The sequence below is a fragment of the Nicotiana tabacum genome, chromosome 24 (genome assembly GCF_000715075.1).
Source record: "Nicotiana tabacum cultivar K326 chromosome 24, ASM71507v2, whole genome shotgun sequence".
Classification (NCBI taxonomy): Eukaryota; Viridiplantae; Streptophyta; class Magnoliopsida; order Solanales; family Solanaceae; genus Nicotiana; species Nicotiana tabacum.
In genome coordinates, this window is record NC_134103.1 from 80,883,108 (window position 1) to 80,900,580 (window position 17,473).

Sequence of the window (17,473 nt, forward strand, 5' to 3'; positions counted from 1 at the left end):
GATAATATTAAAACGTGTATATAATGAGTAGCATAAAATGTAAAGAAAAACATTACAAGCTCAATTGAAGAATGGTTTTTCTATTTTATGAGTTGATTATCGGACTTTAGTGATTAGATGTCGTCTGAACCTGAAAAGTAAAATCATTTAATTTAGTTAGTTATACATTATAGAAAATAATCTAATTAATTATATTATTCTTTGAAAACATGTTATATGCCCGTATCGTACCTAACACTTCCTTGTACACAATGTTCTTGGTATATGTTCTACTTCGACGTGTTGGTTGCTCTGTCATAATGAGAACATTTGATGTGGACACTGATATCCCTCTTGAAAATACAACGTACAGTTGTCCATGCGAAAAAATATGTTGAGTCAAATACAAGCCAACATTGGGAATAGTTTGGCCTTGTGCTTTATTTATTGTAATTGCAAAGCAAAGGCGAAATGGAAATTGCTTACGAATGAACTTGAAAGGATATCCTTCATTTTTTGGGGGTAAAAGTTGAATGCGTGGAATAAACACATGCTTTGTTGCACAATGGCATATCATAATTTTTGCATGCAAAACGTTGTTGTCAAAGCCTCTACATATCATTCTTGTTCTATTACATAAGCTATTTGAGGGGTCTAGATTTCTGAGTAGCATGATGGGTGCATTCTCCTTCAAAACTAACCTACATAAGAAAAAAAAAAAGTTTAAAGGAAAGTCATTTTTTATTGCAGCTTTCAGGTTTGTATGTATAAGTTAAAACAAAGAGAAATAGAGTTGAAACAAAATATGTTTATAAATCATGATGTATAATATGATAAAATACCTATGCGGGGGAGACCATTAGGTGTTAAACTGTTTAGATATTCTTCCTGATAATAATTATTTGTGTCATCTTCTGCAGAGTCAAAACTAATAAATATTTTGCTTTCACCTGATACCATAGCTATCAACCTCTCATTTAGCTTGTCAACATGCTCATTTCTGCTTACTAAGATAGCCCTCCCCGTTACATATTTTGCAGAGTTAGCATTCTCTTATAGTGATGGGTATAACTGGAGTAATTTGCAATTTAACTTTCAACTTACTCTACTCATCCTTTATTCTGACCTAAAATTCACAAAATTGCATAAGAATATTTTTGTTCCTATTTATTTATACATTATATAGAAAATGTTCATAACTCTGGATTTATTTTATAGTACTTTAGTTTGTAATCCAATTGAACAACCTGCTTAGTTTTCGAAGTATTTCGTTTGGAAATTCACAATCTCCTAGCAACATGATTGCTGCCTGCATTCACGCTTTGTTCTTTTGGTGACGTAGGAGAAGAGAAAGCTATATATATGAGGAACAATAACCAAAATAAAGATTTTGAATTTGTTTATAATGATCAAATTATATTTGGTCTTGTTTCCACCTTTCTAGTCACTAGTTTTTGGACACGTGTGTTCCACTTGTTAAAGTAAGGATTTTTTTAAAGGACTATGATAATATTAAAATGTGTATATAATGAGTAGCATAAAATGTAAGGAAAAAAATTACAAGCTCAATTGAAAAATGGTTTTTTTATTTTATGAGTTGATTGTCGGACTTCATTGATTAGATGTCGTCTAAACTTGAAAAGTAAAATCATTTAATTTAGTTAGTTATGCATTAGAAAAAATAATCTAATTACTTATATTATTCGTTTAAAATATGTTATATGCTCGTATCGTACCTAACACTTCCTTATAGACGATGTTCTTCGTATATGTTCCACTTCGACATGTTGGTTGCTCTCTCATGATGAGAACTTTTGTTGTGAATATTGATATCCTCTTGAAAGTGCAACGTACAGTTGTCCATGCGAAAAAACAAGTTGGGGTAAATACAAGCCAGCATTGGGAATAGTTTGGCCTTGTGCTTCAATTATTGTCATTGCAAAGCAAAGGTGGACTGGAAATTGCTTCTGAATGAACTTGAAAGGATATCCTTCATTTTATGGGGGTGAAAGCTGAATGCGTGGAATAAACACATGCTTTGTTGCACAATGGCCTATCATAATTTCTGCATGCAAAACGGTGTTGTCAATGCCTCTACATATCAATCTTGTTCCATTACATAAGCCATTTAATAATGAATTAGAGTTTTAAAACTCAACTGAGTTGACTTTGGTCAATATTTTGAGCAAACGGACTCTGATCAGTGTTTTGACAGTTCCGATAGGTTCGTATCGTGATTTGAGATTTGGGCGTATGCCGGAAATCAAATTCCGAGGTCCCTAGCCCGAGATATGGAATTTTGATGAAAAATTAAAAGTTTAAGTTCAGATAGTGACCGGATATCGAATTATGTGCAAACGATCCCGAAATAGAATTTTGATGATTCCAACACTGTATGGTGACTTTTAACTTAGGAGCGTGATCGAAATTTTATTTGGAAGTCCGTAGTAAAATTAGGCTTGAAATGGCTAAAATAGAAATTTAAGTTTGGAAGTTTGAACGGGGAGTTGACTTTTTGATATCGCGGTCGGAATCCAATTTTGAAAATTTTCACAGCTCTGTTATGTCATTTATGATTTGTGTGCAAAATTTGAGGTCAATCGGACTTGATTTGATAGGTTTCGACATCGAATGTAGAAGTTAGAAATTCTTGAGTTTCATTAAGTTTGAATTGAGGTGTGATTTGTGATTTTAGCGTTGTTTAATTTGATTTGAGGTTTCAAATAAGTTTGTATTATGTTTTAGGACTTATTGGTATATTGGGTTGAGGTCCCGAGGGCCTCGGGTGAGTTTCGGATGGTTAATGGATCAAAAGTGGAACTTAGCTGCTGCAATTTTTCTGTTGGAAATGCTGTCAAAATCGGGCTCTCTGACAGATTTGTAAGTTATAAAAACAGGGGACTTCGTCCCATTTGCCATTTTTGACGAATTGGAGCTTGAGGACAGGCGATTTTGATATATTTTCAAGGAAAAATATTGGGCTAAGTGATTCTAACTTGGATTTGGTCAATAAACATGAATATATCATTGTTTTCACTATTTAATTAGTGTTTTGAGATAGAAATTTGGGAAAATTTTAGAAATCTCATAGAAACGAATTTTCGATATTTCGGTGTCGATTCGAAGTCGGATTTGAGTGAAACTGGTATGGTTGGACTCGTAATTGAATGGGTTGTCGGATTTTGTAAGTTTCGCCGGATTTTGAGACATGGGCCCCACGGGCAATTTTTGAGCTAATTTCGGATTTTATTGAAAAATATAATATTTTCTTATGAAATTGATTCCTATAATTTTTGTTGACTGTATCGAATTAATTATGACTAGATACGAGTCGATCGAAGTCGGAAAATCGAGGGAAAAGCATAATACTTGGTTTAAATTGGAGCAAGGCGAGGTAAGTGGCTTGTCTAATCTTATGTGGGGAAATTTGCCCTAGGATTGGTATTGATATGATTATTAAAATGTGTTAAAAGTCGTGTACACGAGGTGACGAGTGTGTACACGGGCTAAATGTGAAAGATTATATTTTTAAATTGTGTAGATCACTGTTGCGCATTTATTAAATTATTTTATCTTGTTATATTCTTCATCATTGATCTGAAATATATACCTTAAATTTATTTGACATGTTCCTGCTAATTATTTTACCTGTTTAGTTGAAACTTGGTTTCTTTTAATCTGTACATTATTTGAAGGTTGATTTTCTTTAGATTAAATATTATTAATATGAAATATTTGACATTTTTAAATTTGATGTTGAAGCAACGTATTACAGATTTTGAAATATTATTTTCCTGAATTATTTATTCCGAATATTTTTGTAAGATTTTCGTACTCATTGTGATGGAGCCGTGAACTCTTTATTGTGAAAAAATATTGTTGTTGAATTATTTTGACAAGTTAAATTATTTGAGCACTTAAGGTGCAAATTATGATATATTGTGATATTGATACGCATGTGGTGGTATAAGGTCTGGGTATTGAAACGCATGCGGTGAGATAAGGGTGGCTTGATACGCGTGGCTAGTAGGGGGAACTACTAGAAGTCATGCGGTGTGATAAGGATGGCTAAAACGCGGGATGCTATTTCGGAAAAAAATATTTTCTTTAAAATAAATTATGAAGGCTCCCGTGGTGAGATAAGGAAATGAGATATTGTGAATTTATTTATGATTTGGGACTACGAGGCGGTACCTTGGGAGTGCTCTTGTTGATATTGATTTATGGCCGCAGTTGCCTTTGATTATTTGTTATGATTTACTTGAAGTTGAAAGGAAATTTTGTTTTGTTTCCACGAGATATTAATTGCCATTATTTGGTGTAATTAAATGTGACATACTACTTAATTCATTTTCATTGTCATTTTATCTTATTATATTGTTTAAACATTTTACCATGTCATTATTTATTCTCCAGTAGGGTCTGACCTGACCTCGTCACTACTCTACCGAGGTTAAGCTTGGCACTTACTAGGTACCGCTGTGGTATACTCATACTATGCAACTGCACATCCTTTTGTGCATATCCAGGTACATCTTATCAGACCAGACATCGGTAAACTAACTGTACGAGGAGACTTCGAGGTATATCTGCCAGCGTCCGCACACTCTGGAGTACCCTTCTATCTTACTATGTTGTCTTCCTTATTTGTTTTATACTCTGATGTATAGAGACATGGAGAGTAAATTTTTAGAAACTTGTGACTTATTTCTACCGGGTTTTGGGAGTTGAAATTGATTGAATTGTAGTTTATTTATTACAGATATTTATTATTATTTTGCATTGATAGTCTTACCTAGTCTTAGAGACTAGGTGCCATCACGACCTCCTACGGAGGAAATTTGGGGTCGTGACAAGTTGGTATCAGAGCTCTAGGTTCATAGGTGTTATGAGTCACAAGCAGGTTTAGTAGAGTCTTGCGGATCGGTACGGAAACGACTGTACTTATCTTCGAGAGGTTATGGAACTGTTAGGAAATATTCACTTCTTTGATTCCTTATTGTGCGCCTTTGTTGATTTCAAAGTTCTAAACAATTATCTTTCTATTCTCTCACAGATGGTGAGGACACGCACAACTGGATCTGATGATCAGACACCCGCGCCCCCTGTTGGAGCCGCAAGAGGCCGGGGTCGGGGTAGAGGCTGAGGAAGACCACGTGGTGCAGCCAGAGCACCTCCACGAGCTGCTGCACCAGAGCTACCAGTAGCTCCAATTGGAGAGCAGGCAGCTGAGATGCGTATTACTACTCCTACCCTTCAGGAGACTCTTGCCTAGTTTTTGAGCATGTTTGGAACTTTAGCTCAGGCAGGGTTAATTCCACTTGCTCCTGCCACATCTCAGGCTGAGGGAGGAGCATAGACTCCCGTCGCCCGTAATCCAGAGCCACGGGCCCAAGTGAACCATGCCCCAAAGGTTATACCAGTGCAGCTAGTTGTCCCAGTTCGGCCTGAGATTAGGACAGCAGTTTCAGAGAGGGAGCAGCTCAGGCTTGAGAGGTATAAGAAGTACCACCCTCCTACTTTCAGTGGTTTAGCTTCAGAGGATGCTCAGGGTTTTATGGAGGAATGTTACTGTATCCTTCGTACTATGGTTATTGTGGATTCCAGTGGGGTTTTTTTCAAGGCATTCCAGTTTAGAGGAGCGGCCTGCCAGTGGTGGCGGGCATATGAGTTGAATAGTCCGGCTGAGGCAGCTTCACTTACTTGGACTCAATTTTCAGATATGTTCTTAAGGGAGTATGTTCCTCAGAGTCTTAGAGATGCATGGCGCGCAGAGTTTGAGCAGTTGTACCAGGGTTCTATGACCGTGTCAGAATATGCGGTGCGATTCAGTGATTTGGCTAGGCATGCACCAGCCTAAGTTGCTACTGTTCGAGAGCGGGTTCGCAGATTTATTGAGGGTCTCCACCCTAGTATCAGATACAGTATGGCCCGAGAGCTAGAGATGGACATCACATACCAATATGTGGTGTCAATTGCTAGGAGATTGGAAGGTATGCGGACCCGGGAGAAGGAAGAGAGGGAATCTAAGAGACCCCGAGATTCTGGCACATATAATAATTCTCATGCCCCAGTTGTAGCCCGTCATGGTAGAGGTTATATGAGTCGTCCTATTCATTCAGCACTTCCAACTTCCAGTGGTATTCCGGCTAATCCTAGACCTCATATTCCATATTATGCACCGCTAGTGTCTATTGTACCTCCTGTACGGGGTGCTTTCAGCGGGCAGTCTAGTTGATTAGGCCTGAGCCAGTCTCAGCAGCCACGTCCTCCGAGGGCTTGTTTTGAGAATGGTGATACTTGTCATATTATGAGAGATTGCCCCAGATTTAGGAGGGGTGAACCTCCACATATTTCTTAGGCCCCACCTATTCCACAGGGCCCTCAGGCTTCTCAGCCATGATTATTACACCAGTTGCCACTCCACCTGCATAGCCAGCTAGAGGTGGAGGTCGGACAGGTAGAGGTCGCCCTAGAGGGGGAGGCCATGCCAGATATTATTCCCTTCCTACTAGGACAGTTGTCGTTGCATCCGATTATGTGATCACAAGTATTATTTCGGTCTGTCATAGAGATACATCGGTCTTATTTGATCCAGGCTCCACTTATTCTTATGTGTCATCTTATTTTGCCCTGTATTTGGGCGTATCACGTGATTCCTTGAGTTCTTCTGTTTATGTATCTACACCCGTGGGTGAATCTATTATTGTGGACCGCGTGTATCGGTCGTGTTTAATTGTTATCAGCGATTTTGAGACCAGAGCTAATTTATTATTGCTCAGTATGATGGATTTCGATATTATTTTGGGCATGGACTGGTTGTCTCCCTATCACGCTATTCTTGATTGTTACGCCAAGACGCTAACGTTGGCTATGCCAGGCCTACCGCGCCTAGAGTGGAGAAGGGGTGTGATGCACATATGGCCTATGTGAGAGATGTTAGTATTGATACTCCTACTATGGAGTCAGTTCCTGTAGTAATGGATTTTTCTGATGTATTTCCAGCAGATCTTCCGGGTATGCCACCCGACAGGGATATTGACTTTGGAATTGATTTACTACCGGGTACTCAGCCCATTTCTATTCCACCATATCGTATGGCTCCAGCAGAGTATTAAAAGAACAGTTACAGGAGTTGCTTGATAAGGGTTTCATTCGGCCCAGTGTATCGCCTTGAGGTGCTCCTGTCTTATTTGTGAAGAAGAAGGATGGTTCTATGCGGATGTGTATTGATTACCGCCAGCTGAACAAGGCTACACTGAAGAACAGGTATATATTGCCACGTATTGATGATTTATTTGATCAGCTTCAGGGTGCCAGAGTGTTCTCTAAGATCGACTTACATTCAGGCTATCATCAGTTGAAGATTCGGGAGCCAGATATCCCGAAGACTGCTTTCAGGACTCGGTACGGTCATTACGAGTTCCTTGTGATGTCTTTTGGGCTGACCAACGCCCCAGCAGTATTTATGCACTTAATGAATAGTGTATTTCAGCCCTATCTTGATTCTTTCGTCATTATATTTATTGACGATATTCTGGTGTATTCCCGGAGTCGGGAAGATCATGAACAGCACCTAAGGACTGTGCTTCAAACTTTGAGAGAAAAGAAGTTATATGCAAAATTTTCAAAGTGTGAATTCTGGCTTGATTCAGTGGGATTTTGGGTCATATAGTTTCGTGCGAGGCGATCAAGGTAGATCCGAAGAAAATTGAAGCAGTGCAGAGTTGGTCCAGACCGTCCTCAGCTACGGAAATTCGGAGTTTCTTTGGTTTGGCAGGGTATTATCGTCGATTTGTAAAGGATTTCTCTTCTATTGCTGCATTTATGACCAAATTGACCCATGAGGGTGCTCCGTTCAGGTGGACCGAAGAATGTGAGAAGAGCTTCCAAAAGCTCAAGACAACTTTGACTACATCCCCAGTATTGGTATTACCTACAGGTTCAGGGGCTTATATTGTGTATTCTGATGCATCGCGTATTGGTCTCGGCGTAGTGTTGATGCAAGACGGTAGGGTGATTGCCTACGCGTCCAGACAGTTAAAGGTGCATGAGAAGAATTATCCTGTACATGACCTTGAGTTAGCAGCTATTGTTCATGCCTTGAAGATTTGGCGGCATTATTTGTATGGTGTCCAGTGCGAGGTCTACACTGATCACCGAAGTCGACAGCATCTGTTTAAACAGAAAGATCTTCATTTGCGGCAGCGGAGGTGGTTGGAGTTGCTTAAGGATTATGATATCACCATTCTCTATCATCCTGGGAAGGCCAATGTAGTGGCCGATGCCTTGAGTCGTAAGGCAGAGAGTTTGGGGAGCTTAGCATATTTACCGATAGCAGAGAGACCTTTAGCCTTGGATGTTCAGGCCTTGGCCAACCAGTTTGTCAGATTGGATGTTTTCGAGCCGAGTTGAGTTTTGGCTTGCGTGAATCGATTCTCCAGGAGGCTCACAGTTCGCGGTACTCCATTCATCCAGGTGTTGCAAAGATGTATCAGGACTTGAGACAGCACTATTGGTAGAGACATATAAAGAAAGACATAGTGGAGTATGTAGCTCGGTGTCTAAATTGTCAACAGGTGAAATATGAGCATCAGCGACCGGGTGGATTACTTCAGAAGTAGAGATTCCAGAATGAAAATGGGAGAGGATCACTATGGATTTCGTTGTTGGGCTCCCACGGACTAAGAGGAAGTTCGATGCAGCTTGGGTGATTGTGGATAGATTGACCAAGTTAGCTCATTTCATTCCTGTGGTTACTACTTACTCTTCGGAGCAGCTGGCTCAGGTCTATATTCGCGAGATTATCAGACTCCATGGCGTACCGGTATCTATCATCTCTGACTGGGGTACGCATTTTACATCACAGTTCTGGAGAGCAGTACAACATGAGTTGGATACTCGGGTAGAGTTGAGTACAACATTTCACCCTCAGACGGACGGGCAGTCCGAACGCACTATTCAGATACTGGAGGATATGCTTCGTGCGTGTGTGATAGATTTTGGGGGTGCTAGGGATCAGTTCTTACCACTTGTGGAGTTTGCTTACAACAACAATTATCAGTCAAGCATTCAGGTGGCTCCGTATGAGGCCTTGTATGGTAGGCGGTGCCGGTCCCCAGTGGGTTGGTTCAAACCGGGCGAGACTAGGCTATTGGGTACAGACTTGGTTTAGGATGCCTTGGAAAAGGTTAAGTTGATTCAGGATCAACTTCTTACAACTCAATCTAGACAGAAGAGTTATGCGGATCGGAAGGTTTGTGATGTTGCATTCATGGTTGGTGAGCGAGTATTGCTCCGGGTTTCGCCTATGAAGGGTGTGATGAGGTTCGGGAAGAAGGGCAAGTTGAGCCCTAGGTATATTGGGCCTTTTGAGATTCTTGAGAGAGTTGGAGAAGTGGCTAACAAACTTGCACTACCACCTAGTCTCTCTGCGGTTCATCCAGTATTCCATGTTTCCATGCTTCAGAAATATCACAGCGACCCGTCTCATGTGTTAGACTTCAGTTCAGTTTTGTTGGACAAGGATCTATCTTATGTTGAGGAACTAGTGGCTATATTGGATAGGCAGGTTCGAAAGCTGAGGTCAAAGAACATTGCTTCCGTGAAGGGGTCATCCAGTCGAAGAGGCGACTTGGGAGACCGAGCATGATATGTGCAGCTGTTATCCACACCTATTCACCAACTCAGGTACTTTTTCTAACTCCGTTTGAGGACGAACGTTTGTTTTAGAGGTGGAGAATGTGATGACCCAAAATGTCATCTTTAAATTTAATAATTAATTTTATATTCTAAGACCTCGAAAAATATTATTTATCATTCCTCGACTTGCGTGCATAATCCGTAAAAAAATTTGAAAAGTTTTTATGTGAAAAAAATGAATTAAAATGTGAATTAGAGCTTTAAAACTCAATTGAGTTGACTTTGGTCAACATTTTGAGCAAACGGACTCGGATCAGTGTTTTGACAGTTTTAGTAGGTCCGTATCGTGATTTGGGATTTGAACGTATGCCTGGGATCAAATTCCTAGGTCCCTAACCCGAGATATAAAATTTTGATGAAAAATTAAAAGTTTAAGTTCAAATAGTGATCGGATGTCGAATTATGTGCAAACGACTCCGGAATAGAATTTTGATGATTCCAAAATATGGTAACTTTGGACCTAGGAGCGTGATCGGAATTTTATTTGGAAGTCTGTAGTGAAATTAGGCTTGAAATGGCTAAAATAGGAATTTAAGTTTGGATGTTTGACCGGGGAATTGACTTTTTGATATCGGGGTCGAAATCCAGTTCTGAAAATTTTCACAGCTCTGTTATGTCATTTATGACTTGTGTGCAAAATTTGAGATCAATCGGACTTGATTTGATATGTTTCGACATCGAATGTAGAAGTTGGAAATTCTTGAGTTTCATTAAGCTTGAATTGGGGTGTGATTTGTGATTTTAGCGTTGTTTGATTTGATTTGAGGTTTCAAATAAGTTTGTATTATGTTTTAGGACTTGTTGGTGTATTGGGTTGAGGTCCCGAGGGCCTCGGGTGAGTTTCGGATGGTTAACGGATCAAAAGTGGAACTTAGCTGCTGCAAAAGCTATTGCAATTTTTCTGTTGGAAATGCTGTCAAAATCGGGCTCCCTGTCAAAACCGGGCTCCCAGTCAAAACCAGGCTCCCTGTCAAAATCGGGCTCCCTGACATATCTGTAAGTTATAAAAACAAGGGACTTCGTCCCATTTGCCATTTTTGACGAATTGGAGCTTGAGCAGAGGCGATTTTGATATATTTTCAAGGAAAAATATTAGGGTAAGTGATTTTAACTTGGATTTGGTCAATAAACACGAATATATCATTATTTTCACCATTTAATTAGTGTTTTGAGATAGAAATTTGGGAAAATTTTAGAAATCTCATAGAAACGAATTTTCGATATTTCGGTGTCGATTCGGGATCGGATTTGAGTGAAACTAGTATGGTTGGACTCGTAATTGATGGGTTGTCGGATTTTGTAAGTTTCGCCGAATTCCGAGACATGGACCCCACAGACAATTTTTGAGCTAATTTCGGATTTTATTGAAAATTGTAATATTTTCTTATGAAATTGATTCCTATATTTTTTGTTGATTGTATCGAATTAATTATGACTAGATACGAGTCGATCGAAGTCGGAAAATCGAGGAAAAAGCATAATACTTGGTTAAATTGGAGCAAGTCGAGGTAAGTGGCTTGTCTAACCTTATGTGAGGGAAATTTCTCCTAGGATTAGTTTTGATGTGATTATTAAAATGTGTTGAAAGTCGTGTACACGAGGTGACGAGTGTGTACACGGGCTAAATATGAAAGATTATATTTTTAAATTGTGTAGATCACTATTGCGCATTTATTAAATTATTTTATCTTGTTATATTCTTCATCATTGATCTAAAATATATACCTTAAATTTATTTGACATGTTCCTGCTAATTATTTTACCTGTTTAGTTGAAACTTGATTTCTTTTAATCTGTACATTATTTGAAGGCTGATTTTCTTTAAATTAAATATTATTAATATGAAGTATTTGACATTTTTAAATTTGATATTGAAGCAACGTATTAAAGATTTTGAAATATTATTTTTCTGAATTATTTATTCCGAATATTTTTGTAAGATTTTCGTACTCATTGTGATGGAGCCGTGAACTCTTTATTGTGAAAAAATATTGTTGTTGAATTATTTTGGCAAGTTAAATTATTTGCGCACTTGAGGTGCAAATTGTAATTTATTGTGATATTGATACGCATGCGGTGGTATAAGGTCTGGGTATTGAAACGCATGCGGTGAGATAAGGGTGGGTTGATACGTGTGGCTAGTAGGGGGAACTACTAGAAGTCATGCGGTGTGATAAGGATGGCTAAAACGCGGGATGCTATTTCGGGAAAAAAATATTTTCTTTAAAATAAATTGTGAAGAAAATGAGATATTGTGAATTTATTTATAATTTGGGACTACGAGGCGGTACCTCGGGAGTGCCCTTGTTGATATTGATTTATGGCCGCAGTTGCCTTTGATTATTTGTTGTGATTTACTTGAAGTTGAAAGGAAATTTTGTTTTGTTTCCATGAGATATTAATTGCCATTATTTGATGTAATTAAATGTGACATACTACTTAATTCATTTCCATTGTCATTTTATCTTATTATATTGTTTAAACATTTTACCATGTCATTATTTATTCTCCAGTAGGACCTGACCTGACCTCGTCACTACTCTACCGAGGTTAGACTTGGCACTTATTGGGTACCGCTGTGGTGTACTCATACTACGCTACTGCACATCTTTTTGTGCAGATCCAGGTACACCTTATCAGACCAGGCATCGGTAAACTAACTGTACGAGGAGACTTCGAGAAATATCTGCCAGTGTCCGCAGACTCTGGAGTCCCCTTCTATCTTACTATGTTGTCTTCCTTATTTGTTTGACTCTGATGTATAGAGACATGGAGAATAAATTCTTAGAAGCTTATGACTTATTTTTACCGGGTTTTGGGAGTTAAAATTGATTGAATTGTAGTTTATTTATTTCAGATATTTATTATTATTCTGCATTAATAGGCTTACCTAGTCTTAGAGACTAGGTGCCATCACGACCTCCTACGGATGGAATTTGGAGCTGTGACAGAAAGTTATTTTTTGTTACAGCTTTCAGGTTTGTATGCATAAGTGAAAACAAAGAGAAATAGTGGAGAAACAAAATATGTTTATAAATCATGATGTATAATATGATAAAATACCTATGTGAGGGAAGACCATGGGGTGTTAAAGTGCTTAGATATTCTTCGTGATAATAGTTATTGGTGTCATCTTCTGTAGAGTCAACTAATAAATGTTTTGCTTTTACCTGGGACCATAGCTATCAACCTCTCATTTAGCTTGTCAACATGCATATTTCTGCTTGCTAAGATAGCCCTCCCTGTTACATATTTTGCAGAGTTAGCATTCTCTGGTTATAATTGGAGTAATTTGCAATTTAACCTTCAACTTACTCTACTCATCCTTTATTCTGACCTAAAACTCACAAAATTGCATTAGAATATTTTTGTTCCTATTTATTTATACATTATAGAGAAAATGTCCATAACTCTGTATTTGTTTTATAATACTTTAGTTTGTAATCCAATTGAACAACCTGCTTAGTTTTCGAAGCACCTCGTTTGGAAATTCACAATATTGCTGCCTGCATTCACGCTTTGTTCTTTTGGTGACGTAGGAGAAGAGAAAGCTATATATATGAGGAACAATAACCAAAATAAAGATTTTGGACTTGTTTATAATGATCAAATTATATCTAGTCTTATTTCCACCTTTCTAGTCATTCTTGAAACAATTTAAAACTTTAAATTGTCCAATTTAAATCGTCTGTCTCTATCACTTGTAGTTATTAGTCATTCATTAATAAAGAATCCATTGATATTAATCTAATCCAATTAAAATGCACCAATTGAACGCTCGAAGAAATACATCCTCTCTAAACACCAAATCACTATAATCAATAACTGGTGGGGAATGTTAGTCCGGCTAACGCTTGAGGCATAAACTGTTTTGGACAAGAAAAAATAGACCAAGTTACTCTTTTCCTATTCTGTAACTTAGACGCTACTCTTTATGTTTATTAATTTGCAAAGTCAGGAAATAAATGAAAAAAATACAAATCATCCTGTAAGCTTTGACAATAAAATCAAAGTTCATATCATACGGGAAGAAGTGCACTAATTTCTCATACCGTGTAGAGACATTATTCAAAATTGACAATGGAATCCCTAAAGGAGATCCAAGCGAGTTCTCTATTGAGACATCACAAAAGTGACAAACTTGCGAAAGCAAATAACACTAAAATGCAATAATATTATAGCGTTACTACTTACTACCATGATCACTTCCACACCGCCGTATGCAACAACAGCCCCATCACAGCTATGAGGACTCGATTTTCTTCATCATATTAGTATGGGAGAGGAAAAAGAAAAAGCAACTCTGTACATCTTACACCTTCCTTCCAAGTCACTGGTTCTTGAAAGACTGCAGAAAAAAATATCAGTCAGTAAACCAATTTATTAGTTCGGCGCTTATTATAATTACATTTAAATGTTTCACAGTCAAAACCTCGGAGTTTTTGGACACATCCTTGATCAGGTCAGTAACTTCTCTCTTCTTTTGCTCAGCTGCAAATGTACCAAAACATATGCTCAGAACAGCCTGAAAACTTGAATAAAATGAGGACGAGATGGTATATTAGTTACCCATTTTAGATAGATCCTCCATTCTCCTCGAGGTCCTTACTGCAAATCTTTGGAAACCAGGGCTGAGGTGAAAAGAAAGAGGCAGTTTAGTGGGCATCTTCTGATGACCATTACAGCATAATATCTCAAGTCTGATACTACTGAAAGAGACATAGTAAATGGTATCCAGAAAAATAAAAACATTAGATTCCCCACGGGACCAGAAAGATATGTTTCCTCTCGACATAGGAACATTTTCTCCATTTACCCAGAGACATAGGCACATGAAGGTTTTTTTTTTTTTTTGAGAGGTCAGTCACATGAAGAAGTAATTCCAAACTCTCCTACAAAATTAACTCCTGGCACACAACATCATTTTAAGTTTAATCTTGTCTACAATTTTATACAACAACAACAACAACCCAGTTAAATCCCACAAGTGGGGTCTGGGGAGGGTAGAGTGTACGCAGAAGACCTTACCCCTACCCCCGAAGGGGTAGAGAGGCTGTTTCCAAAAGACCCTCAGCTCAAGAAGAAGAAAATAAACAATAGACAATAGATCAGTGACAGCAACAGAAGCCAAAAAAATAATATCAGCGTCGTAAGAAATAGAAAATAAATGTACAAGCAATATCAATAACCAGTAATAATGCCATAGAAAATAGTGTGGAAACTACATAACCACTAACAACCCAAGGCGAAACATTATCAGCCTAGCCTAGCCCCGCCCCCAGAACAACTTAGAAAAACGCTCGACTCCCTCCTAACCTATAAACCTAATGCTCGACCTCCACACCTTCCTATCCAGAGCCATATCCTCGGAGATCTGAAGTCACGCCATGTCCTGCTTAATCACCTCACCCCAATACTTCTTAGACCGCCATCTATCTCTCCTCAAACATGCCATTATCAATTGCTCACACCTCCTAACCGGGGAATCTATGCTTCTCCTCCGCACGTGCCCGAACCATCTAAGTCTTGCTTCCCGCATCTTGTCGTCCATGGGAGCCACGCCCACCTTCTCCCGAATATCTTCATTCATAATCTTATCCAACCTAGTGTGCCCGGCACATCCATTTCAACATCCTCATTCCTGCCACTTTCAACTTCTGGATATGAGAATTCTTGGTTGCCCAACACCCAGCCTCATACAACATGGCCGGTCTAACCACCGCTCTATAGAACTTGCCTTTAAATTTCAGTGGCACTTGTCTACAATTTTATACGACTAGAATGTCTACAAGAAGTAGCCAGCAACAGCAGCGAGAATAGGTAATACTTGTAAACATGATTCATCCATTGAAATTATCACTTGTCTACAAAGCTACAATAGTAACGCAACAATAAGTTTATACATTCTTAATGCTTTGTGTAATTATAGCTGCACAACTTTTTTTTCTCTATTATTATTTGTTTGAAATCGCATATAAGCCAGAAAGATTTTCCTCATCCCATTCACTCACTGCAGTATAAGAATCTAAGATGTGACAAACAAAAAGGAACACACAACTCACTTTGAGGGAAGCTCTAGCAAGCACAACACAACAATCTTAGCAACAAATGAATAGTTCAGAAAATTTTCTTTCTCAAATAAAGCAAAGATAAAATAGAGATAAGAAGATAATTCAAGCAGCCTCGGTCGATTGCATATGTTGATGTCAAATTTCCATCATCTTCACACAAGCCTACAGAGTCATCATTGTCAAGCTTCTACTTCATATTGAAGACGAAAAGTACAAAAACAACCATTAACCCTTGCTCATGAAACATTGATTGCTTGTTGTACCGTGTAAATTGTGTGAAAGTAGGATACTCCAAATTCAGAGGTCAGAAAACGTCTTGGTGGAAAAAAAAACGTGAATGAAGGATCCCACTAAATTGAGTTTGGTCCGTGAATCTAAGAATTGGCGAGAATTATTGATCTCTCACAATTCAAAAATCTAGGATTTGTACTGATGACCTGTCATTGATTCCTCCAAATTGCATTAATTTATCCTAAAGACTTGCTGAAGGGTTAAAACCGACCAACCCATAATTGGCGAACACATACATAGTAAACATAAATTATGTAAAATCATTCACAACCCAATAAAGTAAGTTTCATTTTTCCTATAAATTAAGTTTCCTAGGCCGATATGTTTCAAGTCCAAACTAATTAAGGTCAGCTATATGAATGTATGAATCTTTTTTATACTGTATCCGTTCCATTCTATTCGAACAAATGTCATTACAGCACTAAAAGATTTGTCCTTTTAAGGCAACCAAAGATAAATAAATAAGATAAGAATATAAACCAAAAGTAAATAATAAATTAGATTAATTACCTGTTGGCGAGTCCATTGACGATCAATTCGTTGGCTACATAAGAAATAACCCTATGAATAAAGTTTCCTCCTCCAGCCATGGCTGATTGCTACAACTTCTATACGAATAAGAACAGGAATAAAATAAATAAAGAACAATCGAAAGATATGAATTTTACGTTTTTCTTCTGATTTAGTAACTTCACAGACCGAATATCAGATTTCGACAAGCAAAGTAAACGTAAGTGAATGAATGGACGAGGTACGATGAGATTGTTACCTTGGGAAATAAGGAATCAGCTAAATTAGGATCTCAAGTTCCCGAAGATTCGAGATATCTCGGGACTTTTAACTTCGGAAACAGGAGAGGAGATGAACTCTTTTCGGTTGGGGGACAATGCATTCATAAGGCTTTTTATGAGGGGTGGGAAGCCCAATTTTAATGGGCTATCAGATATGGGCTTGGAGTCTTAATCCACTTGTTTTCCTTATTTGTTTTAGAGAATTTTTCTTTCTAATACACTATGAAATCTTATTATCAAAATTGTTCCAATTTTAAAAATTATCCGTCCTAAATAAGGTTTACTTATAATTTATATACAATTCATTATTAGTGTTTTAAATTATGGAATTAAGTTATACCTTTTTTTTTTCTCTCCTCTGATCTTTCAATAAGATTCCTTCCAACTCTGGATTACCTATTTTAAGCTAAACACAAACTCGTCCAAAAACATATCAAACTTGCTCCAGTCATAACTTCTTAGCTGTGTATGTTCTTCTTTATCTATTTAGCACACCGTTTTCTTGATTCACTAACGTATTAGCACAGCAATTCTGTTGAGATTTGGGAACACAAAAAAAACTTTCGAATTCAAGTATGTACTATACCGTTTTCATTATATAAAACGATTAGCAATTGGTTTTCATTGTTCAACTTCTTT

At 37.9% G+C, this 17,473-nt stretch overlaps 1 long non-coding RNA gene across 3 annotated transcripts; it reads right to left on the bottom strand.

Annotated features, from left to right (window-relative positions):
* Positions 1-502: 502 nt before the first annotated feature.
* LOC107771497 (uncharacterized) lies at positions 503-16,949 on the bottom strand. 3 transcript variants are annotated; one of them, XR_012706603.1, is made up of 7 exons: positions 16,813-16,949; positions 16,554-16,651; positions 14,251-14,312; positions 14,114-14,172; positions 12,852-14,029; positions 1,716-2,044; positions 503-680 (listed from the first exon to the last, which is right to left on the bottom strand). It is a non-coding gene; the product is annotated as an uncharacterized LOC107771497 (long non-coding RNA). The 3 variants fall into 3 exon arrangements; XR_012706604.1 differs by lacking the exon at positions 1,716-2,044 and having other exon boundaries at positions 523-680; XR_012706602.1 differs by lacking the exon at positions 503-680 and having other exon boundaries at positions 1,702-2,044.
* Positions 16,950-17,473: the final 524 nt, after the last annotated feature.